The sequence below is a fragment of the Anas platyrhynchos genome, chromosome 3, assembly GCF_047663525.1.
Source record: "Anas platyrhynchos isolate ZD024472 breed Pekin duck chromosome 3, IASCAAS_PekinDuck_T2T, whole genome shotgun sequence".
Classification (NCBI taxonomy): Eukaryota; Metazoa; Chordata; class Aves; order Anseriformes; family Anatidae; genus Anas; species Anas platyrhynchos.
The window spans coordinates 95,609,745-95,631,408 of record NC_092589.1 but is presented as its reverse complement, the minus strand read 5'-3'; the positions used below and the strand labels follow the sequence as shown (position 1 = coordinate 95,631,408).

At 37.7% G+C, this 21,664-nt stretch overlaps 1 protein-coding gene and 1 long non-coding RNA gene across 3 annotated transcripts in view; one reads left to right on the top strand and one right to left on the bottom strand.

Annotated features, from left to right (window-relative positions):
* The window catches only part of FAM83B (family with sequence similarity 83 member B), a 56,352-nt gene that overhangs the window by 9,339 nt on the left and 25,349 nt on the right, over nucleotides 1–21,664 (top strand). The gene's annotated exons all lie outside the window — the stretch shown is intronic.
* On the bottom strand, nucleotides 1,564–19,670 carry LOC119716494 (uncharacterized). The gene is made up of 3 exons (XR_005264625.2): nucleotides 18,994–19,670; nucleotides 13,900–13,990; nucleotides 1,564–12,287 (listed from the first exon to the last, which is right to left on the bottom strand). It is a non-coding gene; the product is annotated as an uncharacterized lncRNA (long non-coding RNA).

Below are 21,664 nucleotides of genomic sequence, written 5' to 3'. Positions count from 1 at the left end.
TAAACCTGGGTTTATAAAATCAGTGATAGTTGTAAGACTTTTTAAAAAGTTATTTGCTAAGAAGGTTAAATGGAAATTTAGATAGTGTATTACCATTTTAGAAAATCAAAAAAGGCAGACGTTTTAGCTGAATTACTCATGGTTGTGCTTTTTAATGGGAGAAATGTTTGCAAAACTTGGACCCTTGGGAAAGAATTAAGTTACACTGTAAAGGAGTGTAATTTGCTATTAAGTCTTGCTGGATCCACTGCATGTAGGCCTTTAGTAAGTCACAGAGGACTTTTTTTGAGTTCTCGTGAGAGAGAGCTATTGTACAAAATCTAAGTATGATTTCTGTGTTGTGTTATAGAGCCCCAGCCCAAGTCAAATAAACAAAAACGGTTGACTCATTTTATAACCATATAAAAAGGAAAATGTTTTCTTCTGGTTTCTTTTTTGTTTGTTTGTTTGTTTTTCGTTTGGTTTGGTTTGGTTTCTTTCAGGCAAGAGTGAGAGGTTGTGTATAACAGAAAAAAAATGATTATTCACAGTTGATCTCCTTGTTTGATTAGATGTATAAATGCAGTAATCATGACCTAGTACTAGCTGCATTCTAGTATGAAAGAAAATCAAGCTCTTTGCATGCCTACATGAAGAGTGATGCCTCTATACAGAAAGAACCTTGTAGAATATGGGTGTGGAAGACTGTTGTGCAATCATTTCTTACTCTCTCAACAATACTCTTTGCCAGCTATTTTAAATACAATTTGAACAGAGTCTGGAACAATGATAATGAATTGTGCTTGTGGCAATGCTTGTCTTAGCTCATTAATTGCAACAGTCCAAGCAGATGAGAGAGGGGCTACAATTTATTGTTCAGAAAAGCTAGAGAAATCTGCTGAATCCAGTGAGAGGACAGGTAAATGAAATAGCCATCCTACTCAAAAAATGCTCTGTATTCTTTTTAGAGCATCTGATAAATGATGGATGTTTTTTTTTAAGTTCTCAGCTGTAGATGTATAGGTAACATTTTCCCTGCTAAAATATTCTGCCAACAACAGGTGCTTTTTGATCATGATTCTGTGGTGAAAGGAACATTCAGCATTTGTTTCTGCTCACCTTCTGTCAAATGGTTTCCCCGTATCTGAAAACCAGCATGGCAGTCACGTGTATAGTTTCCAGGTGAAACACAGTGGTTAGCCTTTGACAGATTTATTAGAGAGAGTGAGGTTGTGTCCCAGCTTTTCTAATCACATAGCACACATGCCATGCATTGCACTAGAACGTGTCAAATTCTTTGTTCTCCTACTATATGATTTGGTGTCATTTTTTTATCTGCTCACGAGTAACCATGTTAGGTATTTTACCTGCTCGGATTTGCCTTTGGAGTCTTCACCCTTTTTATCTGCTTGTCTCCTTCGCCTCCCACCCTCCCACTCTCTGCGTAAGCATAGTCATGCAAATGACAATACATACAAAGAGAAGAGGCATCCATGGGACACATTCTGTCCTTTGAAGTGACCGTTCGGATTTCATAGGGGAAAAGTGCAAGGACTGAACTATTAAACTGTCCTTAAAATTAAAGGGTGGGGAAATGCTAATTTAATTGCCAACAGGAAATCATTTTAATACATCCTGAATTTTTAACGTACAGCAGAACTTTTTTAAGTTTTCTAGACAAGAAGTTGGGACAATTTTGAGACATGACGGTTTAGGAGGGAAGGGATGTAAAAGAGCACAAATGAACACCAGGAGGTCTGGGACTTCTGTTAAATGCATTTCTTACACATAGTTCCTCTACACATTATTCCCCCCTTTTTTTCCCTTGGTGGCCCTCCCCATTCAGGAGAAGGATCAAAAGTTAAAGAGCAGACCAAGGCTAGGGCTAGCACAGGGAGGGGGAATCTAACAAAATAGTTTTCATCAGTTGTGGTGTTTTTACTCACAGGCTTCTGTCATATCACAGGTTTACAAGACTATTTAGCAATATTTGATGCTTGCATTTTATACTTAAAGGTACCATGGGCTGATGTATGGGTATTGCTATTTTTACGTCACCACTGTGCTAATATGTTATGAAAATATCGGACATCTATCATGAATTTCAAAATGCAATAAAGAAAATTAAAGAACAGATCTTGTAGGCAGTTGTATTTATTAAGGTCTTTCATTCACATATATACAAGAGTTAAGCACATACATATGTTTCGTAGGAATATTTTTCATTAAAACCTGTTCTCTCATTGACATAAATCTTTGTCAGGCAAAACAAAAGAGTGCTATTAAAAGGTCATTCACACTTTTTGTGCATTCAGTAAAGTGTTCTTTATCATATTCAGCAATACTTCTGTACTACAATATGCTGAAACAATTATAAGTAAAGATATGCTATAAATATAAAACCGTTGATTTTGCCCAGGCGTAATGCTTCTGCTAGTACCCAGCCCAGTGTATTTGCATTTCCCTCCCTCTTTTTCTGGCTTTTAGAAAGAAGACTAATAATGTTGGAAGTGCTATTTTTGTTCTTCTGAATTCCTATCCTCAAGAGATCTGAGTTTTCATAATTTTTTTTCAGCCAGGGAACAATCTTGCCTGAAGAACTCTAGGCTTAATGACTTCACATTCAGTATTGCCGTCGGCCTTTTTAGATCTCTTGCAGACTTAGCATAGTGTTTGATCTCTAATAGCTTTCCAACATAGCCAACAATGCTCTCAGGGATGGGGGACACATTTGGGGGCAATTTTAATCTTTAAATTCATTTGTCGTGAATGCGAATTGGGAAACCAAAATATTCTACTACCTATGAACGGGTTTTAAAGGAGCATATACAGACTCTGCCCTGCTGTAGGAGTATTTGTGTAATACAATGCAACAGAAACTACATGGAGTGTGAGAAATGCTGATGTGGAATAAAACAGTCCTGAAGCACAGAAACTTACTAGCTACTATCAGAAGTTCCCATTCTCCTGTTTGGTTGGGGTGGGAGAAAATGCCACTGAGTTATTTGTATTTAGTTCCCTCATATGTCAGATCTGACTACGAGTATATACTTCACTTGTAATTATTTCTGAACAGCTCTCTTGTAGCTGTGCTATTTTCCCCAAGGAGCAGTGCAAGAATTCCAGTGCAGGCACTGATAGTCAAAGTACACTTTAGAATTCACCTCTTCAAGGCAAGTGCAGACCTTGCCAATGATACCAGTGCAATCACAATTTTCCTTTTAGCCTGCTGTTAAATTACATCTGTGACTGTTTCCCAATAAAAAGGTACTATTCTGTACAATAAAAGTTATGGTCCTTGTGTTCAAAAAGGTTTTCAGTATGCTTGCGATCTCACAGGGCTTTTATACTTAAAAATCCGACCCTGATTTACTTTAGAGAGGGAAGAAGCGAGGGCCACCAGAATAATCAGGGAGTGTAACTGGGGTTGTTACTTCACAGGAGGTTCTACTGACATCCATAAAATGACTCACCTCAGTAGAGCTGTTCAAAATAAATAATTACAAGGCCCACCCAATGATGGCTTGCTTGATCAACAAAGTTAATAATTTTTCAGAATGCAGTCCACTGAAGTACTGTATCAGTAAGGCACTTGAATTTACAGTAGTATTATTTACATTATAAATATGTAAGTGGAAGCAACCAAACTAGCTGTCTGTGCTCCTCTGCCTTTGTTTGACATCTTTTCCCATATCCTGGGTGTTTGTTTTCTTAAGCTGTAAACATCATTATGTTTTGCTACAAGTTTGTATATCATACAGTTCAACTGGTATCTTAGTTGTCCCGATTGGTGCCAGCCCATGGAGAAATGCCACTGCTACAGTATAAACAGTAGGTTCAGAATTTATATGCTCTCCTTTATCCTTAGCCATCAAAGAACATGACCAAAGTGTTTAGAGTTTAGTAGATGAGAATGCTAAGCCACAAAGGCACTGAATTAATATATATCGCAGTTCAAAAAGAGCCAATTATAAACCAAAAGCCTGAGAGTAATATACATTAGCAAACAAAGCAAGTAGGGGCCAGATAACAAATTTTTATTTTCTCGTCTCTGTGGTTCTGGTTGATAAAACATCGTAATCGTGCATTTAGTGTTATATTTATGAAAACTGATGTCTGAGGAACATCAGTACTTCTCCAGACATGTTTGCGTCAGTATATGACAGTAGCTTTGTAGTGCTTACTTTACAAAAATATTTTTAAAAGTGTAAAGGTCTTTCTTATCTTCAGATAAAGAGGGTGTTTCTTCAAGACATACCCAGGCTGTTCTCATACCTTAGGTAAGAGCAGATTACCTTAACCAGTTCTGTCTCTTGGTCTGGAGCGCTTGCACTCGCTGCCCAGAAGATGTAAGACCTGAGGGAACCAGAACAAATTCCTCAAAACCAGGGTCTACTGTGACCCCTGCCCTCATCAGCGAGGCATGCGGGCACAAAGCTGCCTTCAGAAAACTTCTGTGCTGCACCTTTTATCCAGAGTTTTTTTTTGCTAACTGCAGCACCAGATCTCCTCAGGCCTTTTTGCTTCTGCAAGTGATCTGCTGTAAGAGATGAAGCCATGCGATAGGATAATATGAGAACTTATGCACTGTATCTTAGAGATGAAAAGAGAACTTTGATATCTGCTTCATCCCTTAGCAGTCAGGCTTGAACAGTGGCACTGGATTGTACATTCAGGTGGCCAACTGGGTGTGCCTTCAGTTCAAACAGCAGATATAACATCTTAGCCTTATTTTCATGCTGTTTCCTGGAGCTGCAGGCACTCTTTACCAAGCAGGCTGCACTTCAGCTCAATAAACTTCTTTTATGGGTTGAGCACTAGATAAAGAACCAGACATCATATTTTAATTCAGGTGAATCTGAGTGGCATTGACCTACAGAAGGTATTGGAGTTAGTGTTTTCCCACTAGGCTTTTAATGCTCAATACGTCAGGCATAAAAACGATGAAAAAAGGTGAAAAAAGGTGAAATAAGCAGCACAGAAGGAAATCAGGTAGCTGCTGATTCTCTTAAGGGACCTTCCCAAGAAGTAAGAACATAGCCACTGAAGGGCAACCCTTTTTAAGCCAAGCAGAATTCACTGCTAGTGAAGCGTACCTCCCGAGCAGTGACCGTGTCAGCCAGCAGCACAAGTGCCAGGGATATATTGCCTGTCACAGCAAGCAGGTTTGCAGCCAGCACAACAAATGCAATAATAATAACAACAATATCTGAAGCTGTCTACTCTGCTGATAATTCCTTGGCACTACCTAAGAGTAGATTAGCACAGGCACAGAATAATTGCCTGGAAAGTCGCTGTCAAGGCTGTGGATTTGGTTGTTGTTGTTGTTGCGTTTTTGTTTTGTTTTGTTTTAATAATAGACAGTATAAGTGATTGCACAAGGACTATTTGGTAGGGTTCTGTAACCTGTCTTTGCTGGAAGGGGCAAAAATATCAGCTGTTCATTGGATCCAGCTCTTCCATATGTGCTGATAGAAATATACAGAAAGTTGCTTTAAAACATAAAGACACTATATTATTTTGCTCAGAGGAAGTTCTTCTGAAATGAGGAAAATAAACATAGAGATGAAGTTGGGAATTATGACTGATTCTTGTATTTGTTTATTTATTTTCTGTCACTTTGTTTCACCTCTTAGCACTATGTGATCACCAGGCTGACAGTGTATGTGAATGACTGGAATTAATAATGCTGAAATAGTTATTTTTGCAGTAATATCAGTATTTTGTTTGTGAGTTCTAGGCTGACTGAATTACAGTGACAGTCACTTGAACCAGAAATCATATTAACCAGATGATTTGATTCCTTATGCATAAGTTAAATTTCATGGCGGAGGTGCAGCCCTGATCTGAAGTGCTATGAGGAAGGACTGCAGTCTCCTGACCTAGGAATTTTGTCCCGAGTAGGGGCTTGGTACTTCTGACTTGAAGTTCAGGGGAATTAAACAGTGCCTTTGCAATGGGCTCTTGAGAGCCCAAGAAGTTCTTCTTTGTAAACTTCAGCCTCACTGAGTCAGGGCTCTGAGTGCATTTTGCTGGGAAAAAAAAGGAAAGAAAAGATGTGCAGTTTTGGGGGCTCAAAGAAAGAGATCTCTGTTAGTCTTTCAGCTGCTGGAGGCTATCCTCTCAGAAACCAGTGCAATAGCTAAATGCTGTTTGGACCTCCCAGGGGACCATAACTCTCTGAAGCAATCACCCAGGGTGAAAATGTTGGCAGCTTGGGGTTGATTAAGTCTATCTGTGTGGAAGGAAGGGGACAGCTTGAGATAAATGCAGATGGGCCAATATTTGGTTCAGCTGGGCTCTGTTCCACTCTGTCACACCTTGATCAGCAGTGACTCTGTGAGTCAGTATCAAAGGGAAAGCAGTAAGGCATACTTTCAGGGAGGTTAAGATTGGACATTTGGAAGAATTTCTTCATGGAGAGGGTAGTCAAGCATTGGAACAGGCAGCCCAGGGCAGTGGTGGAGTCCCCAGCCCTGGAGATATTTAAGAGACGTGGCACTAAGGGACAGGGTTTAGTGATGTGACTCAGTAGTGACTTGGTGATCTCAAAGGTCCTCTCCAACCTAGGTGGTTCTGTGATTCTATGACTGTTCTATGTGTACAGCTTCTGTAAAATGCAAGCGTTTCTGCTCTCATCCTCTGAAATGACTGTGCTTACAGTATGATAGGAAACCTATAAATTTTGTTTTTATTTCCCTCCCTCTTTGCCCCCAACTCCAGCTCTTCCTACCAGACAACCCTCTCTCCTCTGCCTTTTTTCCTTTCATCATGCACCTCAGCCAGAGGTGAGCGTTCACTGCCTGCTCCAGGTACTTTTGTCATCTTGCTTGAATGCAGTTCCAGGTGTGAAATCTGGGAATTTAAGCTCCCTCCTAAATCACAAAAGAAATGTGCCTTTGAGGATGCAAGCCTGCAAACCTGAAGCAAGCACTTGTGGTACATGGTTTCTTTCCCCCATCCCTTATCTGCCCTGATTAGTAAAATCACTTGATTTTATTGGCAGGTGTCAGATAATTTATTATCAGTCATAGATCTAAAAAATTAAGCACTAGAGTAGATATTTTCTGTATAGGACCATCTTATTTGTCCTTTGTTTTATTTAGCGATAAATTAAGATTTGAAATGTTATTTTTGATTATTTATTTATTTTTGGGGGGGAGGAACAATGGTGAAGTTTAGAGATTGAGCACTTGTGTGTCAGAAATTGCAATAGACTCATTATAAAAATGAATTGTATATGCAATTTGTTTCATTTTGTCAAGCAATACATCTAATAAAACTTGAAAAGAAATTTTATAGGCATTTAGTAAAGGGCAAAGAGAGAAAAATAATACTTGCTCAAAGAAGACACATTTTTTTCTTGAAGCAAAATTAGATTCCTAATCCTGAAAGGTTTTAAATACTTCAACTTATGTACATGAGAATTTCCATTAACTTAATACGCTTATGTGTTTGCAGGATTGATGCCTAGGGATCTGACCATATATCATTAAGATCTGGATTTTAAATATTTAAATAATCATCTTCTATTAAATTGTGCCACAAGTACATTTGTAATACAAAATGAACATGCATCTTTAGTTGATTTTGACTCTGAACAATTAAAAACAGTAGCACTTCTCCAAGCGAACAGCCTTCCTTTTTTAATTCTAAATAATATCTGAATATCTGAAACCCAAAGAAGGCATGGAAACTGGTAGAAGGTCTTCCCTTCCCAAAGTGCTGTTGCACCACCCAGTTCTCCTTTACTGATCCAGGCATGTGTGCACATGCACATGTGCCACAGAGTCTAACCCGAGGGAATGGACGCACACATGAATGTTGCAGAAGGGGAAAAAAAAAAAATCAGTTCTAAGAGCAAGACTAATTTCTCGTGTTGATGCAGAAAGAGCAAAAATAAGTTTTGTCCATGTAGAATGTTTATCAAAAATATTTTTTTTTCCTCTAACTTCATATGAGTGGCCTGAATTGAAACGATTGAGTTCTCTGCCAGCAAGCCTTAAGAGTTTGTGCTTGGGAAGGAAGCTTCATTATCTTCTGCCACATTGCACATACTTGCTTAGCTCATTCACAGTGCAAGGAAAATTCCTTACCAGAGTTTCTCAATTTGTACTCTGACGCTTTTGAAGTGATTGCAAAATAGATATTTAGAACACACGTACTTTTTCATGCATGCTGATGTGCAAGCAAGCAACAAGAAAGAAAATTCAGTAAGAAGTGAATATCTGGAATCTAGCTATTATTATAGAACTGTCTAAAATATATTATTTTAATTTTTAAATGCCGCATATTCTTAAATATTTATCAAAACACCTTGAGAAATACTTTCATGGCCAATTATGACACTATGCTGATATGAAATGTTGTGCACACAGATAGACATATTTATTGTGAATTTTGTTAGTGTTATTTCAAAAACTCGTAGAGATCAGAATTTCGTACTCTGATAAATTGCATGGAGAGACATTGTTTATGCTATTTGAGGAGATGACTTGCTACATTTAATTATACGAAGTAGTCCCTCTGGAGATATAAAGTAAAAGGAGAAAGCATTTCAGTTCTATACTCACTAGTTCATAACGCAGCTGAAGGTAGTGTTGAAGGTAGTAGACCACACTTAACAAAAATACAGATACTTTGAAAACAAAAAAAAAAAGCTTTAATTTCTGGAATTTGTAATAATAGTACTTAAGTACAGAAATTGAAGTTACTAATCTGAGTAGGATAGTAGGATTCCAGGCAGGAATTAGGTGATGATCTCTAACAGGCTTTTTTTTTTTTTCCCAAAAAACTGTAATTATTTTTAAAAGAACACAAAAATCTAGGTGTTTGTTTGTTTATTTTTGATTTACAGCAAAGTGCATTGACTGAAATGTTCTAGCAGCACAATTGTATAGCATTGCATGGTATGATACTATTGTGCTGAATAAACAATAAAAAGTTGCAGTGTTTTTATTCCAAATAGAGAAATCTCCTGGCCTTGTTTTAAAGACATTCAGAAGTAACAATAACATTCTGATTGGTACATTTCATTTTACACTGGTTTTCACATAGACATTCTAGTTTTAAAAATCAAAAAGGAGCTTACTCAAAACAGCTTGAAAACACAGTTTGTGTGGGATCCATGGAGTCTGTGTACAAATAGAATGGATCTAGGTTTAAGCATAAAAAGCATGTCTTGCTCAACAGTTCTGAATGCTTGACTGGTCTTGGCTGAATATATGTCACAGAGTTTAGAGAAAAAAAATCCCCGATATGACACAAAAGTACAAAAACCTCTTGGCAATGCCTGTTGGGAGTATTGCTGTCCTAGCAGTGGAGATGTTACTGATAATTGCACTAAATATTTTCCTCTTTGAAAATTTGGAAACTATGCAAGAATGGAATTTGAGTTTTTTCTCTAGTGAGGAGGATTTCAGAAATATGGAAATTTTGGTAACATATAAACTAAAAGTCCTCTAATAGGATGCATTTTTTTCTGAATTACTCCTCTTGAGTTCTATAGTGCTGAGTTACAGTAAAAATACTTAATTATATTTTTGTATGATATATTTTTCAATATATATATACTTTTTCAATAGCTATGAATAAAGTCCATAGCAATTGGGATGTAAGTAACAGGCATTGATCTGTTCTGGTTTTGTTCTTAAATTGCTTTGCTGTGGCTATGGAAGGGGTTTTAGTCTGAAACACTAAAACATAAAGCAAACTGCTTGGTTAATCTTGTGACTACAGAAATCTGTTTACCTGTAAGCAGAGGGGGAAAAAAAAGTGCCTTTAAATAATTTTCAAAAGACCTGTGTAAACAGGTTATATAATATTTGTATAAATGAATATGCACACACACACTCTGGAATTTGAAAAGCTGCCTATCAGCCGCTACCGAAACAAGCAGAGCACCACACAGGCTGAAACATGGAATGCTTGGGAATATGACGTAGGTGAAAATTCTTGCGTGGTAATTATTAACATGTTTAACTAAATTAATGTATTATGAAAACTGACAATGGCACGTCACTTAGGACATTTTAATTTCAAAGCCTTGGCTGGGTCCTGCAGGTCAGCAGGCTGTCCGGGGGGGAGGTTTCAATATTAAAAAAAAAAAAAAAAAAACCATACCTTATTTTTCCTTCTTTTCTCAAATTTGCTAAAAACCACAGAACCAACAAAATCTCAAATTACATATTCCAGTTGTTTTCAAATTGCAAGGCATTCCTCAGTGTTTTGGAGGATCATCCATTTGCATTATTTGCTGGCTTGCTCGCTCTCAGGCATGTTTTTGGGTGCTTTGTGACTGGGATTTTGAGGGCAATGGATCTTTTGCCCTGCATTCAGTAAACTTGTTGTGTTTCAGTCATTCCTCACCAAATCCCAGCAGCAAGGCTTTAATTTTGAGCTTGTTCTTGAAGCCACAGTCTCCCCTGCTAGACTAGTCATGATTCTGATATTTTAATTATGATATTTTTTGTATGTAAGTTATTCTTAGTTACTTTTTGATTGCAGGCAGCTGTTTGTACCGTGTTTGTGTGTCCTCTCCTTGGGCTCTGTCATTGCTTTTAATTTCAGGTATAATTTTCTAATCGATTTTATTGGAAGCTGTTTTGGAAAATAACTGTGCAAACATACTCCTCTAATCCATATTTGTATCCTTTAAAATCTCATACTATGTTATGTGTTCTTGATGCCCTCCCTGTCCATCTCTGCAGCCACTTCCAGTTCACAAAATCAGCTGAGGTTGATAAAACGAACAGATTCATGGGTTTTGATGCCAGAAGGGACCATTATGATAATGAAATCTGACTTCAGGCTTAATGGAGGCCTAACACTATTGCATCTTCAAAGAGCTGATGCTAAGAATAAATTTGACCTCAGAACACTTGGGCACTGGCCTTGCAGTCAGCACTGGGAAACTAATCCATAACTGTTCAGGAGATTGGGTACTCTGTACTATCCCTGTTCTCTAAATTATGGAATTTGCTTGAAGAAACCCATTTTGCAAGTCTGGGCCAGCCCTGCCTGAGCTTTGTGCTTGCATATCTCATCATTCTGACACGACAGTGAGCCAAAGGAGAAGGTGCAGAGAATTGCAAATGCAGGACTGGAGGGTGAGGCGAGGCTCGGGCTGCTGCGTAGCTGCAGGGATCGCATTCAGAGGGACTTGGGGATGCTCAGCGTCTCTGTAAACACAGGCCATTAGCTTCTGAGGACTTGTTCACATGGCACGGTAAAGTACAGTGAGGAGATTGACTAGAAGCAGGGCGTTTTCGCCTTCCCAGAGCATCATGTTAGCGTGACTAGACTGTTTCCAGTAACAAAACTAATTAGTCACAGGCTGACTCAGATGGCCCTGTGCAGGACAGCAGTGTGACACGCACACACACACACCCTGTTAATTTACAGTTTCCCAGATAAAAATAGATGTAATAATGTTATTCCCACATTTATGAAATGGTTTGTGCTTTACATATGAAAAGCTTTCAATAGGCACTTAAGTGTTATTGCAAGTAATTTAAGAGGAATTCAAAAAGCTGTTTGTTTTTCTGTTAAATTTGCTAAGTCTTTTATGGCAGAGAAGTAGCTGACTTCAATAAGTTTTAATTTTTATAGGTATGCCAGGGATGATTTAGAAGGCTATAAATAACATTAGTCTATTAAAAATATATTCCTATGCTAATATGCTCAAGAACTAGTTAAAATGCTAGAATGCCTTCTCTGTTCTATGCATTTTTATAGATTCAAAGATCTTTTAAATACTTTTATATATATATATATATATATATTATTCTTTGTATCCTTTGTATTGCTGAATATGAAAGTTTTAGGATTAAAAACATTGGTCTATGACTTATAAAACTTGCATACAGATTCCTCTTAGGACACAGACTTCCTATTTATCTTTCGGCAAATTGTTTAGACTTAGTTTTTCAGAAGACTTTTATGCTCTCTAATACCACAAAAATTAAAGATCTAGGTTCCCATCTATCAAAATGAATATTCACTCAGACTGGTTTTTGTTAACATACATGGTATAGGGCATTGTGTTCACTAAGAATAGTGAACACAGTATCAAGAGCTTAAGCTGTAATCTCAAGTTCTCAAGTTCTTCTAGTAGTTTAAAACTTCATAATTTGCATCAGCCATTCCAGTGTCTGTTCTTGTCCATGAGGTTGTTTGGTTGCTTGCTTTGGAGCATTCAAGCAGAAATATATCTGTTGTATCCAAATACAAGAGAGAACAGTTCAGTTCCCCATTTCCAGGCTGTGTTCTGCGGTTCCTTTTTTTGTCATAGTATTCCTTCTGTGCAGCTGCAAGACACAGGAAAATAATTTTGTTGTTCACTTGAAGTACTGTTTCTGATTTAGGCTGCATTTCAGGGAATGCTCAGTCATCCATGTAAATGTTGTGTCTTACCCGCTGCATAGCTGAAGCTTGCTTCACTGCAAAAAAAAATGTTTCTCCCTCAATTATGATGATATAGATTATATTTTTTATCGTGGATAAGAGACTGGAACATCTTCCAGTTACCAACTACTAGTCACCGTTGACCAAAAATAATAAATTCCCTGAAAAATTCCTGCCTGACAGCTGTGTCTCAGATGTCTAGTGAACACGGGTGTTCAGCACCTGACAGCAGATTCAGAACAAAGACTCTGAGGGACAGCAAAACCTGTATGCATTTTTAAGGCAGTAATAAAAAAGGAGAAAAGCAGCCTATTGTTATATCAGAAATGAGTGCCGTTTTTTCTACACTTCCATATAATGCTGGTTTTATTTTTTATGTAAAGGAAATAGGCAAATATTAGAATATTTCTTTCTCTCTGTGTGTGTATGCACGTGCATTCCTCTACATGCACACATAAAGGCTGTGTTACAGAAAACATGTTTTTTAGCAGTGCACACAAACACAGAAGGCCTAGCAGTCGGGTACAGAGCCTTATTGGCATGAAATCTGTAGGTTACTCAAGGGAAACTCTCTTTTGAGATCAGAGAGGTTCTTCATAAGAACAAATGTTTATTTGAAAGGTACTATTTTGCATCAAAAAGCAGTTATTTGCCAAAGTGTTCTTGGAATAAATTTTTCACCTCTCCTCCACAGAGGTTCTCATCTTCATACTTATTTCAAGCCACACAAGTCAAGTATTATATTATGTTATTACCATGCTTGGCTCATTTTTCAAGAGCAAATTTTCCATTGGAATGTGGCTTAATTGGAGTCCACAAGTGGCTTGCTCAGTGGTGTTTCTTCCTTTGTTCCTTACGGTTAGGCAGAAAATATTGTTTCTGGTAGCATAACAAGTGAATTGATATGGAAGGCTCTCTATCCCCCATGTTAGCCTGTATATTCCATAAATACCCCTGAGGTGTACCCCTATTCAACACAGGAACATTTGGTGGCTGCAGGTGCATCAAATATGCAGCCAATCTCAAACAAAGCTACTGTAGAAAATTCCTGCCACAGAGACTGTTTTTCTTCCTCCTTCACTCTTAAATCCTTCTGTGTTTTGGAAGAGACTCCCTTGCCCTAGCACGAGCTTTGTGTTTCTCGCAGGTGTTCAGCAGCTTCAGGATGAGATCTGTGATTATCATTACCCAAATGTTTGGGGGTTTGTGGGTATAATTGGCATACCGTGCACATCACAAGGAATATTTTGTAGAAAGGAGAATGATCTCATGGACATGAAGCTGTATAGTAGACGACGTGATAACCTTTTTCTTTGCTACCCATTAATAGTATCTCATCAATTTAGGATGTTGGTTGCTAACTCAATTGTGTATAAAGGGTTCAGCTCGCTGACAATTCATTTATTTTAATAACTGTTTGTTTGTTTTATTCATTCACAAGGTAGTGCTTTGCATTATTCTTGTGAGGATGAGAAAAATGAGAGGAGTAGACTAGGAAAAAAAGGTTCTCATTACCTGTCCATGGCTGAAGCGATGGCCTTCAGATCACAGAACTCTGTCCTGGAGTCCAGCTGGGTCTTCTCTTCCCTAGGTGCAGCCTGGACTACTGATTTAAGCAACTACGGTAAATACACTGAATAAAACTTCTAAACATTAAACATAAACTTTTACATTGAAATGAAAAGACTAGTAGATAGTAACGATGGAGCATTATGGTTATCTGATCTGACTGTGTCACAAAGACCAGAGATTTTTGCATAATTACAGTATCAAATTGCAAATGATGAATTAATACTTTTCCCATGGCCTTGCTGAAGACCTGTATGCCGAACATCGAGAGCTGATGCTAATTGCATGTGCACACAGTGTCACCAAGATCATTCTTAAGCTGTATGGCTTTTCTGACAAAGACGGTTACTCAAAAATTGAGCTCAAATTGAGACCACAAGATCAGTTTAGCAAATACCTTGCAGAAATAAATAAGAAAGAACCATTTCTTTCTATTTTTTTTTTCTTAAACTCGTTTCCTTTCTTATCTATTGACTGGCTACTCCCTCAGATTACACAGCCTCCTTGGAAGATTCACCTTTGGACAAGAATAATAAGGTTTATCATAAATGTTTTCAGAGGGTTTTAAAATCAAAATAATTTTTATAAATACAGTATTTTAAAGAATAATATTACTATTAAATTATAATTTTTTAAACTAATAGTAATTTTAATTGTAATTAATCTTTTTTTTTTAAATTTATTTTTTTTTAATTGCTATACTTGATTCAGAAATTTGCTACATTATTCCATTCTTATTTGCTATCCTCTCCCCTGGGGTATGCAATGATTCTAGAGCTGCTTATCCACTTCATTTCAGTTTGCTCCACTGGAGGTTTGAGCTCTTTTTTTTTTTTTTTTTTTTTTAATTGTTTCCCTGCTATTTCAGGCATCTTGCTTCATTTGGTAATGTGCATAATTATTTTTTCCCTGAAAAGCTACACATAATTACTTTTGAACTAGCTTAATCTTTTCTTATCTTTAGGACATTCTGCTGATGCTTTCAGAATACTCTGCAATTATTTTTCCTTTTTCATCTGATCTGTAATAAATAGTCCGGCATGCCAGGGTAATGGATTTCACTTGAGGATCTCAAGATGATTTGCAGACAATAATTAATTAATTAGTTTCACAACCTGTCTTTAAAACAGGTGAAATTGAAATGCGGGCCGGCAGCATGCGGTCATTAACCACGTGTTGCACCACTAACAGTAGCTGCTCCACAAGCGGGTGACATCACCCGTTCCTCCCTAATATCAGCAAAGGTTCCTGAAGCAAAACAAAGGAGAGCTGAACTCTGCTCAGTGACACCCTGTTAAAAAAATAAATAGTTAAAATCATCTGGTTCAATCATCCCACTGGTTGTTTACCCAGTGTCCTGATGGAAGGGTGTGCTGCTATATGGCCGTACACAGACTTAAATTAGTTTGTAATATGTGTTGCAAAATGCTGATCGGACCAACCATTGCTGTTGGTTTTGTCGGCAACACAGAAGTCACTGCAGGTATTCGTCCAGGCACAGTAGTTGTACTTAAAAATGCATTTTACTATGTCACGTAGCTGAACTAGAAAAATATTAAAGATGACCCTGCGGGATATATGTATAAGATGAATTGAGAATTTGTCAGAGTTAAGCCCTGAGGAAACTTCTCATTATTCATCCTCTTGTTTGTTCAGGAGGATCATTGGCTTGCCTTCTTACTAACCCATAACTGACTGTCACCAGTAATTTTAAATGGCCTCAATTCTCTACGTTGCTGGTTTTCACTACTGCATTATTTCTTGAATTGAGCTCCTTAAATAGAATTTGGTCCATCTATGGGGCTTGAAAGTAGTGGCAGTGAAGTTCATAGCAGGAAGCAGTAGTTCTGTTGTGAATATCATAAAGATACGTTATATATGGTCATAAAAGTTGCAATAAAACATATTATAGAGTTTGTGTAAGATGTGTAGGAACCCGTTTTAAGCCCACATTCAGTATTCAAAATATATATTTTTTCCCCAATCCTAGATTTAACTGAATTTGACATTCTTCATGAGAGAGGGAGAAAGAAAGGAAGGGAACAAAGGCAAAGGGAAGAATGGGAAAAAAAGAATGGGAAAGAGAGAGGGAAGGAAGAACAAACGAGATAGAAAAAAGGGGAGGGAGGGTAACAAAAAGATAATAATCTGTAAATCATAGTTATCTTGCTTGCAGCTTTGTGGCATTAGTGTGAAAATCTTCGAAATCATTAAGTCCTACAAACTAATGGAAATACTCCCACCCTGTCATAATATTCTCAGAGGACAATTGCCTCAAATATCTGTCCGTTAACCGGTTGGCCCTCAAATGTGTACACCTCAGGTGTCTTACTTATTTTTTAATCAAATATATAGAGCTAAATGCAAAAGGTGTAATCTTGAAAAAAGATTAAGTGATATTTGAAATAATGTTTTTCCCACTTACCCTTCCCTAAACACAAGATTAGCCTTTATTTCTGTGTTCATTGAATCTTGTGTTGGTTTTCCCTTCAGAAGTCAGACCTAGTTGCTCATCAAGCTGTTTTATGAACACTGAGCATGAGCACTGTGTCAGTTTTCTGGGATTTCCCTGATACTCAGTTTTATTAAAAATGACCAGCAACAGACCAGGGAATTCCCTCACTGAAGTGTGAACTATCCAGGTCTGCTAATTGCAGTTGTTCTCAAAATATTACTCTATTGCTAATGGATTGTAATATTCCTTATTAACCATATGAGAAAAGAACATCATCCCCTTTCTTTCCAAATACTGACAGGAGCCTCTGTTGAGGACTACTTTTTCCACTTTGGCAATTACCTTCACTATGCAGTGAAGTAAGGGAGGTTTTTAACCAGAATTGGTTCTCATCTCAGTTGTGGTTTCTGTGGACATCTAAAAAGGTCTTGTGAAAGGACATCCAATTTTTTATTCCACTTTTTTTTCCTCATTTATCTCCAAGACAGTTTCACCAGCAGTGTTCTGTAGGATTATGAAATATACCTTTTGGAAGAAGAGGCTTTGGGTGTCTATAGATGACTAACTACCAACTACTAATTATATAATTAGGAATTGCTTCTCAGTATTGAGTATAATCAGGTCATGCTCATTGGTCTGTAGGCTTCCACTAATTTGAAATCCAGCAATTATTTTTTTTTTTCCACTAGGCACTGAAATCCAAAATAGTTTTGTTTTCCTTTTATGTTAAAAAAAAAAATCATCTTATTTTTTTATATTTCTAATGAAATTCTGTTATTTTCTGCAACCTGATCTAGTGGGTGGCATCACTGCCTATGGCATGGGGTTGGAACTAGGTGATCTTTAAGGTCCCTTCCAACCTGAGCTGTTCTATAATTCTATGGCCATCACCAGGACTGCATACATGCATTCAAAAGTCTATCTTCCTGATCTATAAGCAAGTCTGAATCATGTCAGCTTTATGTGCTGACTTGGATCCACCAAAATCTCTCTGCTTTTAGAAGCATTTGACAAAGGTATTGTTTTTTAAACACTTCATCTACCTCTGTTATTTTCCAGGGTCTACTACAGAAGTGCTGTTTCCACCTCTGCCTTAAGCCCTTGCCTGTCTTTGATTCTTTTCTTATGTGCTGAATGTATCTGTAGTACATATTCGTTCTTTTAAGTAGCAAGGGATTGCAGGCAGTATTATACTGCTGAACAATACACTTATAGTTTATTGGAATTTTTAAATGTAAATAATATATATAGTAGCAGGAGCACATAAGATATATTAAATATGCTGCTTATGTATAAAATATGAATATTAGATATTAAACTCTTCCTATTTCATTTCAGAAACATATGTTTACTGTTAAGGTCTTGAAGATGACAAACACTGCACAGCACTTGCATAAGCAAACTTAAAAGCAAAGTTATTCTTCCCGGTCTAGAAAAGTTGGTCTGAATCACCTCTTTTTCCTATAAATCTGCCTTTAACTAAAGAGGATCTTTCTTTGTTTCCAAGGGGCTAATTAACAACTGCCAGCAAAGTTGTCTACTTTAAAGAAATATTGCTTGTTTTTATAGGTTAGTGTCTACAGCCTGTAAGTGTTTATTAATATTGTGGTTTTCTATACATTGTCAAATTTTATAAATATGTAAACTCTAGGGAAGTGGGGTTCAATGTTGGCAGTTTGTTTACTTGGGATTGCTGAGGCCTCTGAAAGGAGCAGTAGGACGGCATACTGACCCAGAACTTCATTCCATTTCCCCTCTGAGAAACTCCACCAAAACATTTTTTTATATGTAGATTAAAAAAAAAAAAATCTTAAAGAATTGTCATCCAGTTCAAATCTCAGGCAATTACTTTGATTACTTGATGAGCAACAAAGACTTGATGAGCAAAAAAAGACATCCAGTCTGGTTTTCTTTGACATAAAAAATATTTGTAAGCAGGAGCAATTTGAATGGTCAATTTTAGTACAGTTTTTCAAGCACTTTTGCCACTTTGCATTTTTTTTTTCCCCAGAGTTTGAGGAGGCTTTTCCCCATATATGTAGCTGTGCATGACAAAGCATGGCAGCCATTCATAGTTTCAGGTATATGGTAGTATCAGGTATATGGTAGACTCATACTTCCCTGGATGATGTACAAGCTTGCCCAGAACATCTGCTGCTCTTACTCTGATTATTCAGTGGAAATCTCAAAATTGAGACTAATCGCCAAGGCATGAGGTTTTCAATCCTGCACAGCACATCAAAAAGTACAATTTATTAAGAGTTTAGCAGAAAGCATGTTCTAATTACTGTTGGCACTTTCAAAAAAAATAATTAAGGCTCACTTATCACATGGTCACGCATTGTTTGTTTTTCGGCAGTCACTAACTAATGCACACATGTATGAGTACTTCTACTTACAAGCAAATTTAAAATAAAAAGTATAATATTATAATATTTAAGCATACTGAACATTCTCTAAATATTAAGGGATCTGGTGAGAACCCACATATTAAAGCTGCTAATATTCTTTTAAATAATAAATTATTTCTAAAGCAGCAAGTCTTTGAAATTCATCGTAGAGAAAGCCAGAGGCTAGAGAAGTACCTTTTATTTTTTGTCATGAATTTCCATTCTGGTCTAGCTGGGTCACAGGCTGTCAGAAAATCCTGGCATTTCCTTTCTGTTTGCTTTCCTCAGGAAAAGCTTGGCAGCCTCCCAAAACAACAACTGAATAAGAACATTCTGAACAGCTCAATACAATTATTAAAATCCTGCTACCCAACCAGCTGCAGCACACATGGCACTGAGAATGGGATCTGATACAGCAAGGACATCAATGGCAAGAGAAGAAAGGGCAGAGCAAGCTCCCAGACACATTCCCTCCATAATGCCAAGGATTTTCTGCTCTGCGTTATCTGCCTCTCTGTAGGACCTCTGCCCACTGCTGTTACACAGTGACAGAAAACAGCTTGCTCGTTAAATACCAGAAGTGGTTTACTTATTTATGGGAGCACTGCAAGAAGGAAGGAAAGTGTTAAAACTGAGCACTGTGAGTGCTTGTTGCTTCAACCAGGCTTGGCAGTTCTCTTTGCAGATTTAAGTCATATTTTTTAATTTTTATTTTTTAATTTTGGTAAATCTTTTCCTGTCTGTCCTGTGCCAGTCACTGGGCAGCTGCTGTTGCTCTGCAGTGTGTTCTAGCTCTTTCCTTTCTTCCAAGGGTTAGGCTTATAAATGCTTCTTGGAAAGCCCCCAGGAAGAATCCGCAAGCTATCCCCTTCCTCTCCCTGACTTGCAGAAACTCGAGACTGCCTGCACAGAAGTCAGCTTCAGAGAAATCATCACCTCTGCTGCTGGCCGCAGTGAGGGAGCACCTCCTTATTTCGGTCAGATCAAACTGTCTTCTTACTAATCCGTCAGCCAGAATAACAACTACCAAACCCATAGATACAGATCACATTTATAGAATTGATGCAGCTCACTCCCATACGTTTTGCAAGATACCTATAAATTTACTCGTGCATGAATTCAAAGTGACAGCACTGGAGGTGTCATTTTAAGACACTACATGGTATGTGACAAGCTAGCTCAGCCTGTGATAGCTTTCTGAAAGGTGGTGCAGAAGGCTATTATACATTTACTTTTCAGAGAAAACAGTATTATCTTCACTTCAGAGAACTTTTCTTCTCTGTTATTTTTATTTTCTTTTGTAGAAGAGCTAATCCTGACCTCATCCTCTCCTAGAGACTTGCTAAGCAGCACAGAAGTTGCCAAACTGAGCGAAAGGTATAACAGTCAGGTGGTTATAAGATGGCACATGGTGAAGATTGGATCTTCCCAGTGTATTTCAAAGTTAAATCATGTCATTTTTCAGAGCTGCTGTTAGCATTTCCATGTCATTCGTTGCTGCCAGAATCAAAGCATATTTTTCCCCATTACTGATTGCTAGAAAGTTCCCCACCACACAGCATTCTGACATGTTTCTTGGGCAGAACAGATTAGGCTTTGCCGTGAGGGCCAGTCAGTTAAGCACAATTAAACTATTATACACTGCTTTATTTCACTGTTTATAATTTTGGGAGAATAATTTCCATTGGTTTCCCATGTTATATTGCAGGAGATTTGTAGACTTTTTGGTTTTCCATCCTGCACAGTGTCTCTTTTCCTGCTGTTTTTATTCATACAAGTTTTCAGTCATGTTGAACACACCCTTTTACAGATAGAGGTTGTGGTTGTTGAAGACTGCTGACATGCATGTTGAAGTTAATTTTTATTCCATTTAAACTTAGTTTTCACTTTAAAATACTTTTGCTGTGTAGGCAGCACATGACACAATAAGCTGTGGCTGGGTGATCAGAACAGAAGATGCATTAAGTTCTGAGCTGTGTACTTTGCGTGTCTTCAGAACTGATGGCACAAATGTGATTTTGGAGTAGCCGGAGGAAAAGAGGATAGTGAGGGCTGTGAGGGCTTGCTCTGAGGTTTGTGTAGCTGCATGTTGGAGTGAAGTGCCAGACTTCAGCCTACAGTTCATTAAATTGCATTTAAAGAAGGTAATAATGGAAGTACATTTCGCAGTACGCTGTATGGTTATGGTCTATTGCTCCCTGAATGCAGAGCCAAATTAAATAAATCAAATATGGTCTCAAGCAGCCAATTTTCATGATAAGCCACTACAAGTAGTGACATTAATTTCATGGAAGTTGCGTAAGTGTAAATCACCTATTTGTTCCATTATATTGCCGCCGTAATTGTAGCAGTGTGGGTCATACTCAGATGTTTGATTATTAGTTGTGTGCACGCTCCTGTTTACAGAGGAGGGCTTCCCACATTATACTCTGCTTCAACACTTAATCTCTAGACTTCCGATCTGCTACATTTGGTATGTGAGATCTCAGCAGTTTGGCAGCCCAAAGGTGACCTGGGATATTCAGGTGCAAGTCACAACGGCTTGGAAGTACACTTTGCAGTGGAAGAATGTGTTGTGCAAACCATTTCAGAGCTGTGTTAAATTTTGAAAATTAATATGAAATTATTGTCTTAGGAGCACTCTGGTTTGAACAATAGTGACAGAAAGCGCGCACAACAGATCGACTGCATACTGCTAACAAGAATTGCAGCAAGCATAAACTGGACCTGTCTTATGGACTCCCAACAAAACATGACAATTTGTAACAGACATATTTTACAGCTTTTTACTAGGAAGACTGTCTGCAGTGGTCATGAGATTTGTCTCTTTTTCTTTTATGGCACCCGAAACCCATGCAATCAATTT